Source organism: Hydra viridissima, unplaced genomic scaffold, assembly GCF_058129835.1.
Source record: "Hydra viridissima isolate aposymbiotic clone 2 unplaced genomic scaffold, HvirCarnegie_v1 scaffold_13, whole genome shotgun sequence".
NCBI lineage: Eukaryota > Metazoa > Cnidaria > Hydrozoa > Anthoathecata > Hydridae > Hydra > Hydra viridissima.
In genome coordinates this window covers 184137-210344 of record NW_028324312.1, presented here as the reverse complement: position 1 = coordinate 210344, position 26208 = coordinate 184137, and the positions used below count along the sequence as shown (strand labels likewise).

General features: G+C 37.9%; 9 non-coding genes and 2 pseudogenes across 9 annotated transcripts; 8 read left to right on the top strand and 3 right to left on the bottom strand.

Moving 5' to 3' along the window:
• The first annotated feature begins 815 nt into the window (after positions 1 to 815).
• LOC149879679 (U2 spliceosomal RNA) lies at positions 816 to 1006 on the top strand. The gene has a single exon (XR_016446700.1). It is a non-coding gene; the product is annotated as a U2 spliceosomal RNA (small nuclear RNA).
• A 106-nt stretch (positions 1007 to 1112) lies between these two features.
• Positions 1113 to 1271, top strand: LOC149879678 (U1 spliceosomal RNA). Its single transcript, XR_016446537.1, has one exon. It is a non-coding gene; the product is annotated as a U1 spliceosomal RNA (small nuclear RNA).
• A 1419-nt stretch (positions 1272 to 2690) lies between these two features.
• Positions 2691 to 2807, bottom strand: LOC149879677 (5S ribosomal RNA; annotated as a pseudogene).
• Positions 2808 to 8685: 5878 nt separating this feature from the next.
• Positions 8686 to 8877, top strand: LOC149879676 (U2 spliceosomal RNA). The gene has a single exon (XR_016446654.1). It is a non-coding gene; the product is annotated as a U2 spliceosomal RNA (small nuclear RNA).
• Positions 8878 to 8987: 110 nt separating this feature from the next.
• On the top strand, positions 8988 to 9151 carry LOC149879675 (U1 spliceosomal RNA). The gene has a single exon (XR_016446697.1). It is a non-coding gene; the product is annotated as a U1 spliceosomal RNA (small nuclear RNA).
• A 1434-nt stretch (positions 9152 to 10585) lies between these two features.
• Positions 10586 to 10704, bottom strand: LOC149879674 (5S ribosomal RNA). The gene has a single exon (XR_016446561.1). It is a non-coding gene; the product is annotated as a 5S ribosomal RNA (ribosomal RNA).
• Positions 10705 to 16952: 6248 nt separating this feature from the next.
• Positions 16953 to 17183, top strand: LOC149879673 (U2 spliceosomal RNA; annotated as a pseudogene).
• A 110-nt stretch (positions 17184 to 17293) lies between these two features.
• Positions 17294 to 17457, top strand: LOC149879672 (U1 spliceosomal RNA). Its single transcript, XR_016446686.1, has one exon. It is a non-coding gene; the product is annotated as a U1 spliceosomal RNA (small nuclear RNA).
• Positions 17458 to 18891: 1434 nt separating this feature from the next.
• On the bottom strand, positions 18892 to 19010 carry LOC149879671 (5S ribosomal RNA). Its single transcript, XR_016446560.1, has one exon. It is a non-coding gene; the product is annotated as a 5S ribosomal RNA (ribosomal RNA).
• A 5870-nt stretch (positions 19011 to 24880) lies between these two features.
• LOC149879670 (U2 spliceosomal RNA) lies at positions 24881 to 25072 on the top strand. Its single transcript, XR_016446651.1, has one exon. It is a non-coding gene; the product is annotated as a U2 spliceosomal RNA (small nuclear RNA).
• Positions 25073 to 25182: 110 nt separating this feature from the next.
• Positions 25183 to 25346, top strand: LOC149879669 (U1 spliceosomal RNA). The gene has a single exon (XR_016446675.1). It is a non-coding gene; the product is annotated as a U1 spliceosomal RNA (small nuclear RNA).
• Positions 25347 to 26208: the final 862 nt, after the last annotated feature.

Genomic DNA, 26208 nt, shown 5'->3' with positions numbered 1-26208 from the left:
TTTTACCACGCTCTGCGAGTTTGTGATTGGAAAAATGCAGATACAGTGTGCAAGGTATGTATGCTTTACCTTTGCTAACCTAATGCTGTGTCGGTTTAGTGTCATAAATTTTTTCATTTTCCATTTGTCATTTGATATTTTGTCAGTGGATGTTTTAGGTCACTTTTTAAAATTGTTTTACCTTTTTGTCAGTAAACATTTAAAGTGTTCATTTCTTGCAATAACTAAAGTATCTGAAAAATATTTTCTTGCTACTCAGTTTAAATTCTTAACTTAATTTGCACCATCCCAATTTTTAAACTTTCAAGCTTGTTTTTTTAGACTTTGTGAGGAATTACTACTTGGGGAAAGGATCGAGGCTAATGACAAGCAAGTGCCTGATTACTGCTGTTTCTTGGCGACCCTGGTGATGAATTAAAGTACTGTCATTACAACAGTTGAAAAGAACATTTAAATACAGAGGTTCTCAAAATGCTTTTTGACAAGAGAATGCTGGACGCTCATATACAGAGTTGATTTTCAGTTGTTCAACTTCACCTCATCACATCTGCTGCCCAGCGTTAAATTTAAAAGCCTTTAAACGTTTTTTATGTTTTGGTTAATTGGGTTATTTTTGAAAGAAGCTTGTTATTTTTTGAAAGAAGCTGGGTTATTTTTGAAAAAAAGCCCAAATGTTTTAGAGTGAAATTGATGCAGTACAGAGAAGCAGTGTTTCATCGTTGAAACTTAAAGTTACCCATCGACTTGATCATTCAAATGTCCACAAGTTTTTTCGTTGAGAGGGAGGGAGCCGGGACAAAGTCGTTGCAAAAAGTATCGCTTCTCGGCCTAATGGCTAAGATCAAGTGTAGTATCTGTTCTTATCAGTTTAATATCTGGTACGCCGGCATAGTCCGGCTCATATATTAATCTAATTTTGGCATTTGGTCAAGGGATCGTAGGTTTCCCTCGCCCTGACCGCGGGTTGCCTCGGCGTTGCACTACTGCTGAGCGCAGCCCATGCTCTCGAGGAAAAAAAAAAGCAAACAAACGGGACGATGCGGTGTGCAATCGAAAACCCACAATTGAGAAGATTTGGGCGCGTCCGAGGCTGCCCACACAACGGGAAAAGCATACTTACCTGACGGGGAAGTAAACCTGATCAACATGGGGCTTCTTCCGGTAGAGCTCTAGTGCACTTCGCCTCGGCTGACCCCTGCGATTACCGCTAACGTCGGTAACTCGACCGTACAATTTCTGGTAGTGGGGGCCTGCGTTCGCGCTCGCCCCCTCCTCTAACAACTAAAAAAAAAACCTCTCCTCTCACCCCTAAGAGTCTACTGCATATTTTGAGAGGCGCATACAAAGTCTGCTATAAGTGCAAATAAATTTTATTTATTTCAAAAGTTGTTGTTTTTTTTTTTTGTTTTTTTTTTGTACAAAATCAATAAAAATCTAAGAATCGCAAAGAGGCAACCAAATAAGCATAGGAGCAACAGGAGTCGTTTCAACGTGACAACCAGCAAGCGTGATCGACCGGTTACAATCCCGGAAATCACTCGACGGCGGAACAAAATGTGACAGTCACAACAGTGAAAACGAGTCGCTGTAATAAAAAACAATGACGATAATAATAGTTAAAATAACAAACAGTAGCAATAAGAAAATGAATATCAATAGTGACAACGAAAATAATGACAACGATGAAGATAACAATAACGACAATAACAAAAATTAACGATAGCATCGATAAACTAACGATAATAGTAATACTGACAATAGCAACAACCACAAAAAAATAAGCATTAGCAATAACGATCTAACAGTAACAATAGTAACAACAACAGCAGCAGCAACAGTAACAACAATTGTCAACCATTTATGCATATCGCATATTGGATTCTGGTGCGGTGAAATGCATTCTTTTACTACCGTTCATTATTTTAGTAAAACAGCTCTGATTCCTACGTGTTGATCTTAGAGAAAGAAAAAAAGACAACGACCGAAACATTTTGGCAAGTTGACACGTCGATGCAACGTTGCCAGAGATACGTAACGACGATTGACGAATCTTACAAATTTTTGCTCTTCAAAGCTAGTTTTGCAGTCTTTTCGTCATTTCGACAAAACTAGGGAACATTGACATCGTGCAACTTTAGACTTGCGAGGGTTTCTTTTCGCAAAGTTAGAGAGGACAGGGGAAGATTCCGGGTATCCCCGTGTATCTACAAACGATATTTTAAAAATCATTTTTTTAAAAGATTTAAATAGTTTTGACTTTTAAAAGATTTCATTAACTTTCGTTTTTAATTTTTAATGACTAGAGCACACTTACTCTATTGGTCCTGGGTATCTAATTGATCACAACGAGGGCCCTTAAGAAAACTTCCCCTGGGCCCTCGTTGACTATGGTGGCTATAGTCCCTTTAACCGTTGCCCTTGTTGTTACGAGCATGGGACCCAGCTTCTGGCTTTTGTGCGAGGAAAAAGAGCGCCATTTTCTTTTCCCTCAGAGATGCGGAGACGGAAGAGCGCCCTCACACACCTTCGACCAGTCGCTCCCCTTTCAATCGACACCACCCAGGCAGGGCCGTGTTTATGCATATTCTTTTGCAGGGGATGAGTTCTGTGTATCTTAGAGTCAACTGAAAAAGCAGATTTTGTAAAGAAAAGGGAGTCCCTTCGGCGACTTTTTCGTAAACGGTTGCAAAAGCCTACGGCACCAGGAGTTCCAGGCGGTCACCCATCCAAGTACTACCCTCGCCCGACGATGCTTAACTTCCGTGATCGGACAAGAACGGGTATTTAGCCGTGGTATGGTCGTAGGCAATAGTGTACGGCTTTAATTTAAAATTTAAAGTTTCTAACGCCTTAACAATAATTTTTAACGGATGTGTGGCTATGAAAATAGCCTTTTGTGTTGTTTATACCGCCGTTTACTGGGCTGCTGGCTTTGGAACCTTCTCGTTCTTTTTTGGGAAGCAACACAGCTTGAATGTTTGGCAACACACCGCCGCTCGCAATTGTAACACCTGACAACAACTTGTTTAACTCTTCGTCGTTGCGAACAGCTAGCTGTAAGTGACGAGGAATGATCCTGGCTTTTTTGTTATCGCGTGCAGCATTACCAGCTAACTCTAAGATTTCGGCGGAGAGGTATTCCAAAACTGCAGCTAAGTAGACCGGTGCGCCTGAACCAATGCGATTGGCGTAATGCCCTTTGCGCAAAAATCGGTGAACGCGACCAACAGGAAACTGAAGACCCGCTCTAAAAGATCGAGTTTTTGCCTTTGGCCTTAGCTTTTCCTCCTTTTCCACGTCCTGACATTTTATTTTCTAACACAAGCAGAGACAGACAGACGGACCAGGGGTGCCGTTTGCGCCTTTTTTTTATTTTAAACAGCAAAAAGTTTGCTATTGTTATCAAAATAGAGTGGTATTTCAAAGTCAACCTTTTTTTAACCAATAGTAAAAAAGAAATAAACGATGCTCAAACAACTTTAATCTTTTAAGAACCAATAGAAGTGCATATGACGCAAGAGTTTTCAGAGTTGGAGGCTACAACTTTATCTTAAATTAAATCCAGTTGCAATGCAATGAAAACAAACGAAAAGAATTTTTACTGTTAGGCCCGTCGAAATGTCAGACGCACAAAAAACCGGAGGAAAACAAGCGCCAAAGGTGGCGAAAAAAGGCGAGAAGCGCGCCGGTAAGAAAGGTGGTAAAATCGCTGGAACTGGTGACAAGAAGCGCAAGAGAAAGAGACGAGAGTCTTATGCCATTTACATTTACAACGTCCTGAAGCAAGTTCACCCTGATGTCGGTGTTTCTTCTAAAGCAATGAGCATCATGAATTCTTTCGTGAACGACATTTTCGAAAGAATTGCTTCTGAAGCTTCGCGGCTCGCCCTTCAAAATAAGAAATCTACGATCTCTTCGCGTGAAATTCAAACCGCCGTGCGCCTTTTACTTCCCGGTGAACTTGCTAAACACGCAGTGAGCGAAGGCACCAAGGCTGTTACCAAGTACACCAGCAGTAAGTAGATCAAAATCCGCTCAAACGGCTATTTTTATAGCCACGCATCTTTTAAAAACATTAGACGCATTAACGAAATAGGTTCAAATGAAAATATCTGTTGCAATCGCTATATTTAATTGTGCAAACAATGCCAAGTGCAGAATAGCTAAACTAGCTGCTAAAATAAAACACTTAAACTGCTGCATCCGTCCTAGGCTATGAACAACTTAAAACCTTTTTTTTTCTTCTTCAAAATTGCTCTCAAACTCCCCCTTTTCTAGAATATACATCGACCTAAAAAGCACGGAGCAGTTACCGGTGAGGTTACTGTGACTTTCAAACTCAATTAGTGTAATTGTTACTACCTGACAAAGTCCTAAATGCCGCGCAACGTTTTAAAGAAATGTGTACCTATGAAAATAGCCGTTTGATGAAGGATTGAGCAGTACAGGTTATTTCTTGTCCACTTTTGCGGTGGCACTCTTTGCAGCGACTTTCTTCTTAGGTGCTGTTTCAGCTTTCTTTACCGCGGGTTTTTTAGCAACCGGTAGCTTGGCGCTCCTTTTTAACTGGAGCGCATGAAATAGCACCAGCGCGACTAATCTTAGTGAGAGCAGTTCTACTTTTGAAAGTGTATGAGCAACGCTGGCTTCTAAAAATCCATTAGTCGATTGTCGCTATACCTATGCTGCCACGCAAACTCAATAGTGGTGGGGATCACAAACACGCAAGATAGTACGACTGCAAGAATATTTAATGCGTTGGCAAAGTGTTCAAAGTATTCAAATGTTGTCAGCAAAATTGTTACATCAACGGGTAAAGAAAACTGACGTTCTGTAAAGCTATCAAAATGTATCAAGGTGTAGAAAAAGTCTAATTAAAACAGTTAATAGTACCGCTGTCATTTGTAGATGATTTTTTATGGATTATGTTAGTTATGGAAAAATAATTGGTGCATGAAAGGGTCAATGGGATAGTTACGAAACTACAAATGTTGTTAATGTTTGTAAGAAAATAAGACCGAGGAAGTAGACACAGTGTAATATCGTCAGTACAAATCATAATCTGATCACAATCGGAAAAAAAAGAAGAAGAAGAATACAGTTTTGTTTGTAAATTTTTTTTTAATGACTCATAAAAAGGCTTGGGTACTAGTGATAACCCACAAGCTCTAAAATATCTAAAAAGATGCACTGTCTTCCGACCAGAGTTTCGGCACGGAAAAAACACATACTACAATTTAGTCACTGTGTATTAAGGTATGCATCAAATACTTGCCAATCGCATTTCGTTCATTTCGGGGTTTCGGGAAGGGGAATGATAAAAAAAAAAAAGAAAGAATTCGCAACTGAGCGTCCGCGGTGCACCCATCTTACTAGGCTGCGCGAGTAAGCAGAAACCGTTACTATGCTCTTAGCTAAACCAATGATATTTATACTAACTAGATGTAAAACTTCAAATAAATTTCGTAAGAAATTGTGAAGCAAGTTTTTTAAGTTTTTAAAGCCGGTAGCCTCTTTATTTAAACTGACAATAATTCGTTTGTTTTAATCGATGTTTTTATGATTCTGGCTGGCAAAAAAAAACTTGCTTGGCAAAAAAATATGCTTCACTGCGAAAAGCGCGAGTTAAATATCTAGTTAATATACACTTAACCGCAAAATTAACGCACCACATACATTTCGATTTATTTTAATTGTGGTCATATATTTTGACAAACGTGTTAAGAATAGAACACATGAACACAGTTATTTCGATGATAATAATAAAAGCGACTTTGAGGATGGTGAGAAAAGAAAAGAAAAGAAAGAAAAACAAACTAAAACTAGAAATATGGTAAGTAATAAAATTAAGGTAAGTAACAAAATAAACTAAGATGATTATTGTTGTTATGCACACTAATACAGCTTAAAATGTAACATTTTTGACTTATCAATATCTAGTGTTGCCACATCTTGATGTTGTTGCAGCCAGACAGCACCGTGGATTTCTTTTAATTAGAGGTGTAATCGTTTCTTGAAGGATATCTTCACATACGCGGATAAGACTTTGTCGCAACTCGTCTAGGTGGTGGATGTTGACTTCTAACACAGCGTGCCATTATGCCCCAAAGATGCTCTATTGGGTTCATATCTGGACTGCAAGCCGGCCACTCCAAAACTTGAATAGTAGCATTTTGTAAGTATTCAGTAACAACATGCGCCGTATGTGGTCTAGCATTATCTTACATAAGAAGGAATCCATCTCCCATGAACGATGCAAGAGGTACCAAAAAAGGTTTTAAAATGTCAGCTTATGTATCGTTGAGAAGTCAGAACAGACGTGTTGCTCAAATGACAGTTATCATTGAGCAACACATCTGTTCATACTAACTTTATACATACTTTTCTTTTAAAAGTGAGGTTTAGTTACAGCAAAACGTGCTGCTTATGAAAAGCTGCTACAATTTGGAAACTAAAACGGAATAAAGCCTACAAATGACGTCACAATAAACATTATTATCGACTTTGTATTTGATAAATCCGGGAAATACGTAATATTTTTCAAAATAAGTCGGAATTTATAAGTGGTGCGTTAATTTTGCGGTAAAGTGCATATCATTGAGTTTAACAACGGTGCAGTGGTTACGCGCAGTCCTACTGAAATTTTTGGTGTTGGCGTAGCGTCAAGAGCAGAAAAGGTGCTTTTAGCTTGTTTCGAAAAAAAAAAAGAAAATAAAAAAAAGGGAAACTAAACAAATTAAATCCTGTTTTATCTTCTCATACAGTAGCTGATGCCAAAACCAAGACAAGTGACAAGTTTAGAGGAGTTCACACAGTTTTTTTAACGATTTTTCAAGAATGCTTTAAGGTAATAAAAAGTACTGTGCTATTTTATTTTCAATCTTTTCACCTTATTTTGGTGTTTGTGTTTTAAAATTTGAAGCAGTTTAACCCCTATTGTTGTGCCCACTTTACTTTTTCAAGTCTTCAAATACTTAAGAATAGTTTCTGATGAAAAAATCCTTTCAAAAATAAATTTTCATTTTTAGAAGCATCAACTTTATGAAGGAGTAGTCACAAAAGACTTTCATGAGTGCAGTTACAGAGTTTGTTCTGAGTTCCTGGATTATCCAGAATGCAAGTTGCAATACTCTTTAGAGCATCCCACTCAATGAATAAGAAGTGGGAAATTCTTCTTGATTTTATTGGTGAGTGAAACAGAAATAGGATCTTTCTAAGACTTTTACCTATTTCTTTAGTTTGTTCATAGCTTTGTTTCATTTACAGTTATACTGACACAACCCCAATAAAGTAATGCTTAATTAGGTATGCTTTTCACTGGACAATCTATAGCTTCTTTGGAATGATCCCTTTAATTCGATTAAAGATATGCGATAAAATTTTAAAAAAATTACATACTCATTACATTTTGAACTGAACCTTTTGTTTGGCTTTCTCACATTATGTTTTATAGAGTTACTGCTAAAGTTAACTCAGCCTCAGGTAGCAAGTCTGATTATTGAAAATAAGTTATTGAAAGAGAATTTTGAGTGTTGTCCTGGGGCAAGGTTAAGGGTTAAGTTAGGTTAGCAGAGCATATAATATTGAAGCAGTTAAAGTTTCAAGAAAAAGGTAAGTCATGTTTCTTCGATAGTTTACCAGAACCATTTTTTAAAAGTGATAGTTTGAAAAAGTTGACCTTTAGCCAACAAGTAAACATCCTTTTAACTGACTTGGGAATTATATTTTTAAGTTTATTCTCCATCAATCCTGAGCTTCTAATTTGTACGCAAATACATTTGCAGGCTTAATTTAGGTTAGGTAATATGTTAAAAAATGTAATATTTAAAAAAAATACTTTGCTTATTGTTCCAGGTCTCATTAACTTTTACCACGCTCTGCGAGTTTGTGATTGGAAAAATGCAGATACAGTGTGCAAGGTATGTATGCTTTACCTTTGCTAACCTAATGCTGTGTCGGTTTAGTGTCATAAATTTTTTCATTTTCCATTTGTCATTTGATATTTTGTCAGTGGATGTTTTAGGTCACTTTTTAAAATTGTTTTACCTTTTTGTCAGTAAACATTTAAAGTGTTCATTTCTTGCAATAACTAAAGTATCTGAAAAATATTTTCTTGCTACTCAGTTTAAATTCTTAACTTAATTTGCACCATCCCAATTTTTAAACTTTCAAGCTTGTTTTTTTAGACTTTGTGAGGAATTACTACTTGGGAAAGGATCGAGGCTAATGACAAGCAAGTCCTCCTAAACTCTGCTGTTTCTTGGCGACCCTGGTGATGAATTAAAGTACTGTCATTACAACAGTTGAAAAGAACATTTAAATACAGAGGTTCTCAAAATGCTTTTTGACAGAGAAATCTGTCGGACGCTCATATACAGAGTTGATTTTCAGTTGTTCAACTTGGCCTTTGATCACATCTGCTGCCCAGCGTTAAATTTAAAAGCCTTTAAACGTTTTTTATGTTTTGGTTAATTGGGTTATTTTTGAAAGAAGCTTGTTATTTTTGAAAGAAGCTGGGTTATTTTTGAAAAAAAGCCCAAATGTTTTAGAGTGAAATTGATGCAGTACAAGAAAGCCATGTTTTCATCGTTGAAACTTAAAGTTACCCATCGACTTGATCATTCAAATGTCCACAAGTTTTTTCGTTGAGAGGGAGGGAGCCGGGACAAAGTCGTTGCAAAAAGTATCGCTTCTCGGCCTAATGGCTAAGATCAAGTGTAGTATCTGTTCTTATCAGTTTAATATCTGGTACGCCGGCATAGTCCGGCTCATATATTAATCTGATTTTTGGCATTTGGTCAAGGGATCGTAGGTTTACCTCGCCCTGACCGCGGGTTGCCTCGGCGTTGCACTACTGCTGAGCGCGGCCCATACTATAGAGAAGGAAAAAAAAAAAGCAAACAAACGGGACGATGCGGTGTGCAATCGAAAACCCACAATTGAGAAGATTGGGGCACGTCCGAGGCTGCCCACACAACGGGAAAAGCATACTTACCTGACGGGGAAGTAAACCTGATCAACATGGGGCTTCTTCCAGGGTGAGGCTCTTGCATTGCACTTCGCCTGGGCTGACCCCTGCGATTACCGCTAACGTCGGTAACTCGACCGTACAATTTCTGGTAGTGGGGGCCTGCGTTCGCGCTCGCCCCCTCCTCTAACGACTTAAAAAAAAAACCTCTCCTCTCACCCCTAAGAGTCTACTGCATATTTTGAGAGGCGCATACAAAGTCTGCTATAAGTGCAAATAAATTTTATTTATTTCAAAAGTTGTTGTTTTTTTTTTTTTTGTTTTTTTTTTTTTTTGTACAAAATCAATAAAAATCTAAGAATCGCAAAGAGGCAACCAAATAAGCATAGGAGCGACGAGAATCGTTTCAACGTGACAACCAGCAAGCGTGATCGACCGGTTACAATCCCGGAAATCACTCGACGGCGGAACAAAATGTGACAGTCACAACAGTGAAAACGAGTCGCTGTAATAAAAAACAATGACGATAATAATAGTTAAAATAACAAACAGTAGCAATAAGAAAATCGATATCAATAGTGACAACGAAAATAATGACAACGATGAAGATAACAATAACGACAATAACAAAAATTAACGATAGCATCGATAAACTAACGATAATAGTAATACTGACAATAGCAACGACCACAAAAAAATAAGCATTAGCAATAACGATCTAACAGTAACAATAGTAACAACAACAGCAGCAGCAACAGTAACAACAATTGTCAACCATTTATGCATATCGCATATTGGATTCTGGTGCGGTGAAATGCATTCTTTTACTACCGTTCATTATTTTCATGAAAACAGCTCTGATTCCTACGTGTTGATCTTAGAAAGAAACGACAACGACCGAAACATTTTGGCAAGTTGACACGTCAATACGCAACGTTGCCAGAGATACGTAACGACGATTGACGAATCTTACAAATTTTTGCTCTTCAAAGCTAGTTTTGCAGTCTTTTCGTCATTTCGACAAAACTAGGGAACATTGACATCGTGCAACTTTAGACTTGCGAGGGTTTCTTTCATGGCCGCCGAGAGGACGGGGAAGATTCCCGGGTATCCCCGTGTATCTACAAACGATATTTTAAAAATCATTTTTTTAAAAGATTTAAATAGTTTTGACTTTTAAAAGATTTCATTAACTTTCGTTTTTAATTTTTAATGACTAGAGCACACTTCTATTGGTCCTGGGTATGTAATTGATCACAACGAGGGCCCCTTAAGAAAACTTCCCCTGGGCCCTCGTTGACTATGGTGGCTATAGTCCCTTTAACCGTTGCCCTTGTTGTTCAGCATCAAAACTAGCTTTCTGGCTTTTGTGCGAGGAAAAAGAGCGCCATTTTCTTTCCCTCAGAGATGCGGAGACGGAAGAAGCGCCCTCACACACCTTTCGACCAGTCGCTCCCCTTTCAATCGACACCACCCAGGCAGGGCCGTGTTTATGCATATTCTTTTGCAGGGGATGAGTTCTGTGTATCTTAGAGTCAACTGAAAAAGCAGATTTTGTAAAGAAAAGGGAGTCCCCTTTGGCGACTTTTTTTTTTTTTTTTCGTAAACGGTTGCAAAAGCCTACGGCACCAGGAGTTCCCAGGCGGTCACCCATCCAAGTACTACCCTGGCCCGACGATGCTTAACTTCCGTGATCGGACGAGAACGGGTGTATTCACCGTGGTATGGTCGTAGGCAATAGTGTACGGCTTTAATTTAAAATTTAAAGTTTCTAACGCCTTAACAATAATTTTTAACGGATGTGTGGCTATGAAAATAGCCTTTTGTGTTGTTTATACCGCCGTTTACTGGGCTGCTGGCTTTGGAACCTTCTCGTTCTTTTTGGGAAGCAACACAGCTTGAATGTTTGGCAACACACCGCCGCTCGCAATTGTAACACCTGACAACAACTTGTTTAACTCTTCGTCGTTGCGAACAGCTAGCTGTAAGTGACGAGGAATGATCCTGGCTTTTTTGTTATCGCGTGCAGCATTACCAGCTAACTCTAAGATTTCGGCGGAGAGGTATTCCAAAACTGCAGCTAAGTAGACCGGTGCGCCTGAACCGATGCGATTGGCGTAATGCCCTTTGCGCAAAAATCGGTGAACGCGACCAACAGGAAACTGAAGACCCGCTCTAAAAGATCGAGTTTTTGCCTTGGCCTTAGCTTTTCCTCCTTTTCCACGTCCTGACATTTTATTTTCTAACACAAGCAGAGACAGACAGACGGACCAGAGATCTCGTGCGCCTTTTTTTTATTTTAAACAGCAAAAAGTTTGCTATTCTTATCAAAATAGAGTGGTCTCAAAGTCAACCTTTTTTTAACCAATAGTAAAAAAGAAATAAACGATGCTCAAACAACTTAATCTTTTAAGAACCAATAGAAGTGCATATGACGCAAGAGTTTTCAAGTTGGAGGCTACAACTTTATCTTAAATTAAATCCAGTTGCAATGCAATGAAAACAAACGAAAAGAATTTTTACTGTTAGGCCCGTCGAAATGTCAGACGCACAAAAAACCGGAGGAAAACAAGCGCCAAAGGTGGCGAAAAAAGGCGAGAAGCGCGCCGGTAAGAAAGGTGGTAAAATCGCTGGAACTGGTGACAAGAAGCGCAAGAGAAAGAGACGAGAGTCTTATGCCATTTACATTTACAACGTCCTGAAGCAAGTTCACCCTGATGTCGGTGTTTCTTCTAAAGCAATGAGCATCATGAATTCTTTCGTGAACGACATTTTCGAAAGAATTGCTTCTGAAGCTTCGCGGCTCGCCCTTCAAAATAAGAAATCTACGATCTCTTCGCGTGAAATTCAAACCGCCGTGCGCCTTTTACTTCCCGGTGAACTTGCTAAACACGCAGTGAGCGAAGGCACCAAGGCTGTTACCAAGTACACCAGCAGTAAGTAGATCAAAATCCGCTCAAACGGCTATTTTTATAGCCACGCATCTTTTAAAAACATTAGACGCATTAACGAAATAGGTTCAAATGAAAATATCTGTTGCAATCGCTATATTTAATTGTGCAAACAATGCCAAGTGCAGAATAGCTAAACTAGCTGCTAAAATAAAACACTTAAACTGCTGCATCCGTCCTAGGCTATGAACAACTTAAAACCTTTTTTTTTCTTCTTCAAAATTGCTCTCAAACTCCCCTTTTCTAGAATATACATCGACCTAAAAAGCACGGAGCAGTTACCGGTGAGGTTACTGTGACTTTCAAACTCAATTAGTGTAATTGTTACTACCTGACAAAGTCCTAAATGCCGCGCAACGTTTTAAAGAAATGTGTACCTATGAAAATAGCCGTTTGATGAAGGATTGAGCAGTACAGGTTATTTCTTGTCCACTTTTGCGGTGGCACTCTTTGCAGCGACTTTCTTCTTAGGTGCTGTTTCAGCTTTCTTTACCGCGGGTTTTTTAGCAACCGGTAGCTTGGCGCTCCTTTTTAACTGGAGCGCATGAAATAGCACCAGCGCGACTAATCTTAGTGAGAGCAGTTCTACTTTTGAAAGTGTATGAGCAACGCTGGCTTCTAAAAATCCATTAGTCGATTGTCGCTATACCTATGCTGCCACGCAAACTCAATAGTGGTGGGGATCACAAACACGCAAGATAGTACGACTGCAAGAATATTTAATGCGTTGGCAAAGTGTTCAAAGTATTCAAATGTTGTCAGCAAAATTGTTACATCAACGGGTAAAGAAAACTGACGTTCTGTAAAGCTATCAAAATGTATCAAGGTGTAGAAAAAGTCTAATTAAAACAGTTAATAGTACCGCTGTCATTTTGTAGATGATTTTTTATGGATTATGTTAGTTATGGAAAAATAATTGGTGCATGAAAGGGTCAATGGGATAGTTACGAAACTACAAATGTTGTTAATGTTTGTAAGAAAATAAGACCGAGGAAGTAGACACAGTGTAATATCGTCAGTACAAATCATAATCTGATCACAATCGGAAAAAAAAAGAAGAAGAAGAATACAGTTTTGTTTGTAAATTTTTTTTTAATGACTCATAAAAAGGCTTGGGTACTAGTGATAACCCACAAGCTCTAAAATATCTAAAAAGATGCACTGTCTTCCGACCAGAGTTTCGGCACGGAAAAAACACATACTACAATTTAGTCACTGTGTATTAAGGTATGCATCAAATACTTGCCAATCGCATTTCGTTCATTTCGGGGTTTCGGGAAGGGGAATGATAAAAAAAAAAAAGAAAGAATTCGCAACTGAGCGTCCGCGGTGCACCCATCTTACTAGGCTGCGCGAGTAAGCAGAAACCGTTACTATGCTCTTAGCTAAACCAATGATATTTATACTAACTAGATGTAAAACTTCAAATAAATTTCGTAAGAAATTGTGAAGCAAGTTTTTTAAGTTTTTAAAGCCGGTAGCCTCTTTATTTAAACTGACAATAATTCGTTTGTTTTAATCGATGTTTTTATGATTCTGGCTGGCAAAAAAAAACTTGCTTGGCAAAAAAATATGCTTCACTGCGAAAGCGCGAGTTAAATATCTAGTTAATATACACTTAACCGCAAAATTAACGCACCACATACATTTCGATTTATTTTAATTGTGGTCATATATTTTGACAAACGTGTTAAGAATAGAACACATGAACACAGTTATTTCGATGATAATAATAAAAGCGACTTTGAGGATGGTGAGAAAAGAAAAGAAAAGAAAGAAAAACAAACTAAAACTAGAAATATGGTAAGTAATAAAATTAAGGTAAGTAACAAAATAAACTAAGATGATTATTGTTGTTATGCACACTAATACAGCTTAAAATGTAACATTTTTGACTTATCAATATCTAGTGTTGCCACATCTTGATGTTGTTGCAGCCAGACAGCACCGTGGATTTCTTTTAATTAGAGGTGTAATCGTTTCTTGAAGGATATCTTCACATACGCGGATAAGACTTTGTCGCAACTCGTCTAGGTGGTGGATGTTGACTTCTAACACAGCGTGCCATTATGCCCCAAAGATGCTCTATTGGGTTCATATCTGGACTGCAAGCCGGCCACTCCAAAACTTGAATAGTAGCATTTTGTAAGTATTCAGTAACAACATGCGCCGTATGTGGTCTAGCATTATCTTACATAAGAAGGAATCCATCTCCCATGAACGATGCAAGAGGTACCAAAAAAGGTTTTAAAATGTCAGCTTATGTATCGTTGAGAAGTCAGAACAGACGTGTTGCTCAAATGACAGTTATCATTGAGCAACACATCTGTTCATACTAACTTTATACATACTTTTCTTTTAAAAGTGAGGTTTAGTTACAGCAAAACGTGCTGCTTATGAAAAGCTGCTACAATTTGGAAACTAAAACGGAATAAAGCCTACAAATGACGTCACAATAAACATTATTATCGACTTTGTATTTGATAAATCCGGGAAATACGTAATATTTTTCAAAATAAGTCGGAATTTATAAGTGGTGCGTTAATTTTGCGGTAAAGTGCATATCATTGAGTTTAACAACGGTGCAGTGGTTACGCGCAGTCCTACTGAAATTTTTGGTGTTGGCGTAGCGTCAAGAGCAGAAAAGGTGCTTTTAGCTTGTTTCGAAAAAAAAAAAGAAAATAAAAAAAAGGGAAACTAAACAAATTAAATCCTGTTTTATCTTCTCATACAGTAGCTGATGCCAAAACCAAGACAAGTGACAAGTTTAGAGGAGTTCACACAGTTTTTTTAACGATTTTTCAAGAATGCTTTAAGGTAATAAAAAGTACTGTGCTATTTTATTTTCAATCTTTTCACCTTATTTTGGTGTTTGTGTTTTAAAATTTGAAGCAGTTTAACCCCTATTGTTGTGCCCACTTTACTTTTTCAAGTCTTCAAATACTTAAGAATAGTTTCTGATGAAAAAATCCTTTCAAAAATAAATTTTCATTTTTAGAAGCATCAACTTTATGAAGGAGTAGTCACAAAAGACTTTCATGAGTGCAGTTACAGAGTTTGTTCTGAGTTCCTGGATTATCCAGAATGCAAGTTGCAATACTCTTTAGAGCATCCCACTCAATGAATAAGAAGTGGGAAATTCTTCTTGATTTTATTGGTGAGTGAAACAGAAATAGGATCTTTCTAAGACTTTTACCTATTTCTTTAGTTTGTTCATAGCTTTGTTTCATTTACAGTTATACTGACACAACCCCAATAAAGTAATGCTTAATTAGGTATGCTTTTCACTGGACAATCTATAGCTTCTTTGGAATGATCCCTTTAATTCGATTAAAGATATGCGATAAAATTTTAAAAAAATTACATACTCATTACATTTTGAACTGAACCTTTTGTTTGGCTTTCTCACATTATGTTTTATAGAGTTACTGCTAAAGTTAACTCAGCCTCAGGTAGCAAGTCTGATTATTGAAAATAAGTTATTGAAAGAGAATTTTGAGTGTTGTCCTGGGGCAAGGTTAAGGGTTAAGTTAGGTTAGCAGAGCATATAATATTGAAGCAGTTAAAGTTTCAAGAAAAAGGTAAGTCATGTTTCTTCGATAGTTTACCAGAACCATTTTTTAAAAGTGATAGTTTGAAAAAGTTGACCTTTAGCCAACAAGTAAACATCCTTTTAACTGACTTGGGAATTATATTTTTAAGTTTATTCTCCATCAATCCTGAGCTTCTAATTTGTACGCAAATACATTTGCAGGCTTAATTTAGGTTAGGTAATATGTTAAAAAATGTAATATTTAAAAAAAATACTTTGCTTATTGTTCCAGGTCTCATTAACTTTTACCACGCTCTGCGAGTTTGTGATTGGAAAAATGCAGATACAGTGTGCAAGGTATGTATGCTTTACCTTTGCTAACCTAATGCTGTGTCGGTTTAGTGTCATAAATTTTTTCATTTTCCATTTGTCATTTGATATTTTGTCAGTGGATGTTTTAGGTCACTTTTTAAAATTGTTTTACCTTTTTGTCAGTAAACATTTAAAGTGTTCATTTCTTGCAATAACTAAAGTATCTGAAAAATATTTTCTTGCTACTCAGTTTAAATTCTTAACTTAATTTGCACCATCCCAATTTTTAAACTTTCAAGCTTGTTTTTTTAGACTTTGTGAGGAATTACTACTTGGGAAAGGATCGAGGCTAATGACAAGCAAGTCCTCCTAAACTCTGCTGTTTCTTGGCGACCCTGGTGATGAATTAAAGTACTGTCATTACAACAGTTGAAAAGAACATTTAAATACAGAGGTTCTCAAAATGCTTTTTGACAGAGAAATCTGTCGGACGCTCATATACAGAGTTGATTTTCAGTTGTTCAACTTGGCCTTTGATCACATCTGCTGCCCAGCGTTAAATTTAAAAGCCTTTAAACGTTTTTTATGTTTTGGTTAATTGGGTTATTTTTGAAAGAAGCTTGTTATTTTTGAAAGAAGCTGGGTTATTTTTGAAAAAAAGCCCAAATGTTTTAGAGTGAAATTGATGCAGTACAAGAAAGCCATGTTTTCATCGTTGAAACTTAAAGTTACCCATCGACTTGATCATTCAAATGTCCACAAGTTTTTTCGTTGAGAGGGAGGGAGCCGGGACAAAGTCGTTGCAAAAAGTATCGCTTCTCGGCCTAATGGCTAAGATCAAGTGTAGTATCATCATCCTTACGCCGAAAAGTCGGGCACCACTAGGTGGTGTAAAAAATCCGATGAGGTGCTGGGCCAAAAAGTCGGACACCATCATTTAATGGTGTATTGATCCGAATGAGGCTCAGTGTCGAAAAGTCGGGCACCACTTGGTGGTGTAAAAAATCCGATGAGGCGGTCATGGGTGGTGTGCGAAGCTTTGGTCATGAGCTGCTAAAGTCGGGCAGAGGATCCGGGAATATTCGTTAACTCGAGTACTCGGGGGCCTCAAGGTAGATCCGTCAAGGGTTGGCTTTAACATCAGTCGACAAGACGTAAAATGGGGTGACGTAGGCAAGCGCCGAACATCCTCCCGTCCACAGCTGCCGATGGCTGATGAGACGTTAAAGGAAATAAAAAAAAAAAAAAAAAAGATCAAGTGTAGTATCTGTTCTTATCAGTTTAATATCTGGTACGCCGGCATAGTCCGGCTCATATATTAATCTGATTTTTGGCATTTGGTCAAGGGATCGTAGGTTTACCTCGCCCTGACCGCGGGTTGCCTCGGCGTTGCACTACTGCTGAGCGCGGCCCATACTATAGAGAAGGAAAAAAAAAAAGCAAACAAACGGGACGATGCGGTGTGCAATCGAAAACCCACAATTGAGAAGATTGGGGCACGTCCGAGGCTGCCCACACAACGGGAAAAGCATACTTACCTGACGGGGAAGTAAACCTGATCAACATGGGGCTTCTTCCAGGGTGAGGCTCTTGCATTGCACTTCGCCTGGGCTGACCCCTGCGATTACCGCTAACGTCGGTAACTCGACCGTACAATTTCTGGTAGTGGGGGCCTGCGTTCGCGCTCGCCCCCTCCTCTAACGACTTAAAAAAAAAACCTCTCCTCTCACCCCTAAGAGTCTACTGCATATTTTGAGAGGCGCATACAAAGTCTGCTATAAGTGCAAATAAATTTTATTTATTTCAAAAGTTGTTGTTTTTTTTTTTTTTGTTTTTTTTTTTTTTTGTACAAAATCAATAAAAATCTAAGAATCGCAAAGAGGCAACCAAATAAGCATAGGAGCGACGAGAATCGTTTCAACGTGACAACCAGCAAGCGTGATCGACCGGTTACAATCCCGGAAATCACTCGACGGCGGAACAAAATGTGACAGTCACAACAGTGAAAACGAGTCGCTGTAATAAAAAACAATGACGATAATAATAGTTAAAATAACAAACAGTAGCAATAAGAAAATCGATATCAATAGTGACAACGAAAATAATGACAACGATGAAGATAACAATAACGACAATAACAAAAATTAACGATAGCATCGATAAACTAACGATAATAGTAATACTGACAATAGCAACGACCACAAAAAAATAAGCATTAGCAATAACGATCTAACAGTAACAATAGTAACAACAACAGCAGCAGCAACAGTAACAACAATTGTCAACCATTTATGCATATCGCATATTGGATTCTGGTGCGGTGAAATGCATTCTTTTACTACCGTTCATTATTTTCATGAAAACAGCTCTGATTCCTACGTGTTGATCTTAGAAAGAAACGACAACGACCGAAACATTTTGGCAAGTTGACACGTCAATACGCAACGTTGCCAGAGATACGTAACGACGATTGACGAATCTTACAAATTTTTGCTCTTCAAAGCTAGTTTTGCAGTCTTTTCGTCATTTCGACAAAACTAGGGAACATTGACATCGTGCAACTTTAGACTTGCGAGGGTTTCTTTCATGGCCGCCGAGAGGACGGGGAAGATTCCCGGGTATCCCCGTGTATCTACAAACGATATTTTAAAAATCATTTTTTTAAAAGATTTAAATAGTTTTGACTTTTAAAAGATTTCATTAACTTTCGTTTTTAATTTTTAATGACTAGAGCACACTTCTATTGGTCCTGGGTATGTAATTGATCACAACGAGGGCCCCTTAAGAAAACTTCCCCTGGGCCCTCGTTGACTATGGTGGCTATAGTCCCTTTAACCGTTGCCCTTGTTGTTCAGCATCAAAACTAGCTTTCTGGCTTTTGTGCGAGGAAAAAGAGCGCCATTTTCTTTCCCTCAGAGATGCGGAGACGGAAGAAGCGCCCTCACACACCTTTCGACCAGTCGCTCCCCTTTCAATCGACACCACCCAGGCAGGGCCGTGTTTATGCATATTCTTTTGCAGGGGATGAGTTCTGTGTATCTTAGAGTCAACTGAAAAAGCAGATTTTGTAAAGAAAAGGGAGTCCCCTTTGGCGACTTTTTTTTTTTTTTTTCGTAAACGGTTGCAAAAGCCTACGGCACCAGGAGTTCCCAGGCGGTCACCCATCCAAGTACTACCCTGGCCCGACGATGCTTAACTTCCGTGATCGGACGAGAACGGGTGTATTCACCGTGGTATGGTCGTAGGCAATAGTGTACGGCTTTAATTTAAAATTTAAAGTTTCTAACGCCTTAACAATAATTTTTAACGGATGTGTGGCTATGAAAATAGCCTTTTGTGTTGTTTATACCGCCGTTTACTGGGCTGCTGGCTTTGGAACCTTCTCGTTCTTTTTGGGAAGCAACACAGCTTGAATGTTTGGCAACACACCGCCGCTCGCAATTGTAACACCTGACAACAACTTGTTTAACTCTTCGTCGTTGCGAACAGCTAGCTGTAAGTGACGAGGAATGATCCTGGCTTTTTTGTTATCGCGTGCAGCATTACCAGCTAACTCTAAGATTTCGGCGGAGAGGTATTCCAAAACTGCAGCTAAGTAGACCGGTGCGCCTGAACCGATGCGATTGGCGTAATGCCCTTTGCGCAAAAATCGGTGAACGCGACCAACAGGAAACTGAAGACCCGCTCTAAAAGATCGAGTTTTTGCCTTGGCCTTAGCTTTTCCTCCTTTTCCACGTCCTGACATTTTATTTTCTAACACAAGCAGAGACAGACAGACGGACCAGAGATCTCGTGCGCCTTTTTTTTATTTTAAACAGCAAAAAGTTTGCTATTCTTATCAAAATAGAGTGGTCTCAAAGTCAACCTTTTTTTAACCAATAGTAAAAAAGAAATAAACGATGCTCAAACAACTTAATCTTTTAAGAACCAATAGAAGTGCATATGACGCAAGAGTTTTCAAGTTGGAGGCTACAACTTTATCTTAAATTAAATCCAGTTGCAATGCAATGAAAACAAACGAAAAGAATTTTTACTGTTAGGCCCGTCGAAATGTCAGACGCACAAAAAACCGGAGGAAAACAAGCGCCAAAGGTGGCGAAAAAAGGCGAGAAGCGCGCCGGTAAGAAAGGTGGTAAAATCGCTGGAACTGGTGACAAGAAGCGCAAGAGAAAGAGACGAGAGTCTTATGCCATTTACATTTACAACGTCCTGAAGCAAGTTCACCCTGATGTCGGTGTTTCTTCTAAAGCAATGAGCATCATGAATTCTTTCGTGAACGACATTTTCGAAAGAATTGCTTCTGAAGCTTCGCGGCTCGCCCTTCAAAATAAGAAATCTACGATCTCTTCGCGTGAAATTCAAACCGCCGTGCGCCTTTTACTTCCCGGTGAACTTGCTAAACACGCAGTGAGCGAAGGCACCAAGGCTGTTACCAAGTACACCAGCAGTAAGTAGATCAAAATCCGCTCAAACGGCTATTTTTATAGCCACGCATCTTTTAAAAACATTAGACGCATTAACGAAATAGGTTCAAATGAAAATATCTGTTGCAATCGCTATATTTAATTGTGCAAACAATGCCAAGTGCAGAATAGCTAAACTAGCTGCTAAAATAAAACACTTAAACTGCTGCATCCGTCCTAGGCTATGAACAACTTAAAACCTTTTTTTTTCTTCTTCAAAATTGCTCTCAAACTCCCCTTTTCTAGAATATACATCGACCTAAAAAGCACGGAGCAGTTACCGGTGAGGTTACTGTGACTTTCAAACTCAATTAGTGTAATTGTTACTACCTGACAAAGTCCTAAATGCCGCGCAACGTTTTAAAGAAATGTGTACCTATGAAAATAGCCGTTTGATGAAGGATTGAGCAGTACAGGTTATTTCTTGTCCACTTTTGCGGTGGCACTCTTTGCAGCGACTTTCTTCTTAGGTGCTGTTTCAGCTTTCTTTACCGCGGGTTTTTTAGCAACCGGTAGCTTGGCGCTCCTTTTTAACTGGAGCGCATGAAATAGCACCAGCGCGACTAATCTTAGTGAGAGCAGTTCTACTTTTGAAAGTGTATGAGCAACGCTGGCTTCTAAAAATCCATTAGTCGATTGTCGCTATACCTATGCTGCCACGCAAACTCAATAGTGGTGGGGATCACAAACACGCAAGATAGTACGACTGCAAGAATATTTAATGCGTTGGCAAAGTGTTCAAAGTATTCAAATGTTGTCAGCAAAATTGTTACATCAACGGGTAAAGAAAACTGACGTTCTGTAAAGCTATCAAAATGTATCAAGGTGTAGAAAAAGTCTAATTAAAACAGTTAATAGTACCGCTGTCATTTTGTAGATGATTTTTTATGGATTATGTTAGTTATGGAAAAATAATTGGTGCATGAAAGGGTCAATGGGATAGTTACGAAACTACAAATGTTGTTAATGTTTGTAAGAAAATAAGACCGAGGAAGTAGACACAGTGTAATATCGTCAGTACAAATCATAATCTGATCACAATCGGAAAAAAAAAGAAGAAGAAGAATACAGTTTTGTTTGTAAATTTTTTTTTAATGACTCATAAAAAGGCTTGGGTACTAGTGATAACCCACAAGCTCTAAAATATCTAAAAAGATGCACTGTCTTCCGACCAGAGTTTCGGCACGGAAAAAACACATACTACAATTTAGTCACTGTGTATTAAGGTATGCATCAAATACTTGCCAATCGCATTTCGTTCATTTCGGGGTTTCGGGAAGGGGAATGATAAAAAAAAAAAAGAAAGAATTCGCAACTGAGCGTCCGCGGTGCACCCATCTTACTAGGCTGCGCGAGTAAGCAGAAACCGTTACTATGCTCTTAGCTAAACCAATGATATTTATACTAACTAGATGTAAAACTTCAAATAAATTTCGTAAGAAATTGTGAAGCAAGTTTTTTAAGTTTTTAAAGCCGGTAGCCTCTTTATTTAAACTGACAATAATTCGTTTGTTTTAATCGATGTTTTTATGATTCTGGCTGGCAAAAAAAAACTTGCTTGGCAAAAAAATATGCTTCACTGCGAAAGCGCGAGTTAAATATCTAGTTAATATACACTTAACCGCAAAATTAACGCACCACATACATTTCGATTTATTTTAATTGTGGTCATATATTTTGACAAACGTGTTAAGAATAGAACACATGAACACAGTTATTTCGATGATAATAATAAAAGCGACTTTGAGGATGGTGAGAAAAGAAAAGAAAAGAAAGAAAAACAAACTAAAACTAGAAATATGGTAAGTAATAAAATTAAGGTAAGTAACAAAATAAACTAAGATGATTATTGTTGTTATGCACACTAATACAGCTTAAAATGTAACATTTTTGACTTATCAATATCTAGTGTTGCCACATCTTGATGTTGTTGCAGCCAGACAGCACCGTGGATTTCTTTTAATTAGAGGTGTAATCGTTTCTTGAAGGATATCTTCACATACGCGGATAAGACTTTGTCGCAACTCGTCTAGGTGGTGGATGTTGACTTCTAACACAGCGTGCCATTATGCCCCAAAGATGCTCTATTGGGTTCATATCTGGACTGCAAGCCGGCCACTCCAAAACTTGAATAGTAGCATTTTGTAAGTATTCAGTAACAACATGCGCCGTATGTGGTCTAGCATTATCTTACATAAGAAGGAATCCATCTCCCATGAACGATGCAAGAGGTACCAAAAAAGGTTTTAAAATGTCAGCTTATGTATCGTTGAGAAGTCAGAACAGACGTGTTGCTCAAATGACAGTTATCATTGAGCAACACATCTGTTCATACTAACTTTATACATACTTTTCTTTTAAAAGTGAGGTTTAGTTACAGCAAAACGTGCTGCTTATGAAAAGCTGCTACAATTTGGAAACTAAAACGGAATAAAGCCTACAAATGACGTCACAATAAACATTATTATCGACTTTGTATTTGATAAATCCGGGAAATACGTAATATTTTTCAAAATAAGTCGGAATTTATAAGTGGTGCGTTAATTTTGCGGTAAAGTGCATATCATTGAGTTTAACAACGGTGCAGTGGTTACGCGCAGTCCTACTGAAATTTTTGGTGTTGGCGTAGCGTCAAGAGCAGAAAAGGTGCTTTTAGCTTGTTTCGAAAAAAAAAAAGAAAATAAAAAAAAGGGAAACTAAACAAATTAAATCCTGTTTTATCTTCTCATACAGTAGCTGATGCCAAAACCAAGACAAGTGACAAGTTTAGAGGAGTTCACACAGTTTTTTTAACGATTTTTCAAGAATGCTTTAAGGTAATAAAAAGTACTGTGCTATTTTATTTTCAATCTTTTCACCTTATTTTGGTGTTTGTGTTTTAAAATTTGAAGCAGTTTAACCCCTATTGTTGTGCCCACTTTACTTTTTCAAGTCTTCAAATACTTAAGAATAGTTTCTGATGAAAAAATCCTTTCAAAAATAAATTTTCATTTTTAGAAGCATCAACTTTATGAAGGAGTAGTCACAAAAGACTTTCATGAGTGCAGTTACAGAGTTTGTTCTGAGTTCCTGGATTATCCAGAATGCAAGTTGCAATACTCTTTAGAGCATCCCACTCAATGAATAAGAAGTGGGAAATTCTTCTTGATTTTATTGGTGAGTGAAACAGAAATAGGATCTTTCTAAGACTTTTACCTATTTCTTTAGTTTGTTCATAGCTTTGTTTCATTTACAGTTATACTGACACAACCCCAATAAAGTAATGCTTAATTAGGTATGCTTTTCACTGGACAATCTATAGCTTCTTTGGAATGATCCCTTTAATTCGATTAAAGATATGCGATAAAATTTTAAAAAAATTACATACTCATTACATTTTGAACTGAACCTTTTGTTTGGCTTTCTCACATTATGTTTTATAGAGTTACTGCTAAAGTTAACTCAGCCTCAGGTAGCAAGTCTGATTATTGAAAATAAGTTATTGAAAGAGAATTTTGAGTGTTGTCCTGGGGCAAGGTTAAGGGTTAAGTTAGGTTAGCAGAGCATATAATATTGAAGCAGTTAAAGTTTCAAGAAAAAGGTAAGTCATGTTTCTTCGATAGTTTACCAGAACCATTTTTTAAAAGTGATAGTTTGAAAAAGTTGACCTTTAGCCAACAAGTAAACATCCTTTTAACTGACTTGGGAATTATATTTTTAAGTTTATTCTCCATCAATCCTGAGCTTCTAATTTGTACGCAAATACATTTGCAGGCTTAATTTAGGTTAGGTAATATGTTAAAAAATGTAATATTTAAAAAAAATACTTTGCTTATTGTTCCAGGTCTCATTAACTTTTACCACGCTCTGCGAGTTTGTGATTGGAAAAATGCAGATACAGTGTGCAAGGTATGTATGCTTTACCTTTGCTAACCTAATGCTGTGTCGGTTTAGTGTCATAAATTTTTTCATTTTCCATTTGTCATTTGATATTTTGTCAGTGGATGTTTTAGGTCACTTTTTAAAATTGTTTTACCTTTTTGTCAGTAAACATTTAAAGTGTTCATTTCTTGCAATAACTAAAGTATCTGAAAAATATTTTCTTGCTACTCAGTTTAAATTCTTAACTTAATTTGCACCATCCCAATTTTTAAACTTTCAAGCTTGTTTTTTTAGACTTTGTGAGGAATTACTACTTGGGAAAGGATCGAGGCTAATGACAAGCAAGTCCTCCTAAACTCTGCTGTTTCTTGGCGACCCTGGTGATGAATTAAAGTACTGTCATTACAACAGTTGAAAAGAACATTTAAATACAGAGGTTCTCAAAATGCTTTTTGACAGAGAAATCTGTCGGACGCTCATATACAGAGTTGATTTTCAGTTGTTCAACTTGGCCTTTGATCACATCTGCTGCCCAGCGTTAAATTTAAAAGCCTTTAAACGTTTTTTATGTTTTGGTTAATTGGGTTATTTTTGAAAGAAGCTTGTTATTTTTGAAAGAAGCTGGGTTATTTTTGAAAAAAAGCCCAAATGTTTTAGAGTGAAATTGATGCAGTACAAGAAAGCCATGTTTTCATCGTTGAAACTTAAAGTTACCCATCGACTTGATCATTCAAATGTCCACAAGTTTTTTCGTTGAGAGGGAGGGAGCCGGGACAAAGTCGTTGCAAAAAGTATCGCTTCTCGGCCTAATGGCTAAGATCAAGTGTAGTATCTGTTCTTATCAGTTTAATATCTGGTACGCCGGCATAGTCCGGCTCATATATTAATCTGATTTTTGGCATTTGGTCAAGGGATCGTAGGTTTACCTCGCCCTGACCGCGGGTTGCCTCGGCGTTGCACTACTGCTGAGCGCGGCCCATACTATAGAGAAGGAAAAAAAAAAAGCAAACAAACGGGACGATGCGGTGTGCAATCGAAAACCCACAATTGAGAAGATTGGGGCACGTCCGAGGCTGCCCACACAACGGGAAAAGCATACTTACCTGACGGGGAAGTAAACCTGATCAACATGGGGCTTCTTCCAGGGTGAGGCTCTTGCATTGCACTTCGCCTGGGCTGACCCCTGCGATTACCGCTAACGTCGGTAACTCGACCGTACAATTTCTGGTAGTGGGGGCCTGCGTTCGCGCTCGCCCCCTCCTCTAACGACTTAAAAAAAAAACCTCTCCTCTCACCCCTAAGAGTCTACTGCATATTTTGAGAGGCGCATACAAAGTCTGCTATAAGTGCAAATAAATTTTATTTATTTCAAAAGTTGTTGTTTTTTTTTTTTTTGTTTTTTTTTTTTTTTGTACAAAATCAATAAAAATCTAAGAATCGCAAAGAGGCAACCAAATAAGCATAGGAGCGACGAGAATCGTTTCAACGTGACAACCAGCAAGCGTGATCGACCGGTTACAATCCCGGAAATCACTCGACGGCGGAACAAAATGTGACAGTCACAACAGTGAAAACGAGTCGCTGTAATAAAAAACAATGACGATAATAATAGTTAAAATAACAAACAGTAGCAATAAGAAAATCGATATCAATAGTGACAACGAAAATAATGACAACGATGAAGATAACAATAACGACAATAACAAAAATTAACGATAGCATCGATAAACTAACGATAATAGTAATACTGACAATAGCAACGACCACAAAAAAATAAGCATTAGCAATAACGATCTAACAGTAACAATAGTAACAACAACAGCAGCAGCAACAGTAACAACAATTGTCAACCATTTATGCATATCGCATATTGGATTCTGGTGCGGTGAAATGCATTCTTTTACTACCGTTCATTATTTTCATGAAAACAGCTCTGATTCCTACGTGTTGATCTTAGAAAGAAACGACAACGACCGAAACATTTTGGCAAGTTGACACGTCAATACGCAACGTTGCCAGAGATACGTAACGACGATTGACGAATCTTACAAATTTTTGCTCTTCAAAGCTAGTTTTGCAGTCTTTTCGTCATTTCGACAAAACTAGGGAACATTGACATCG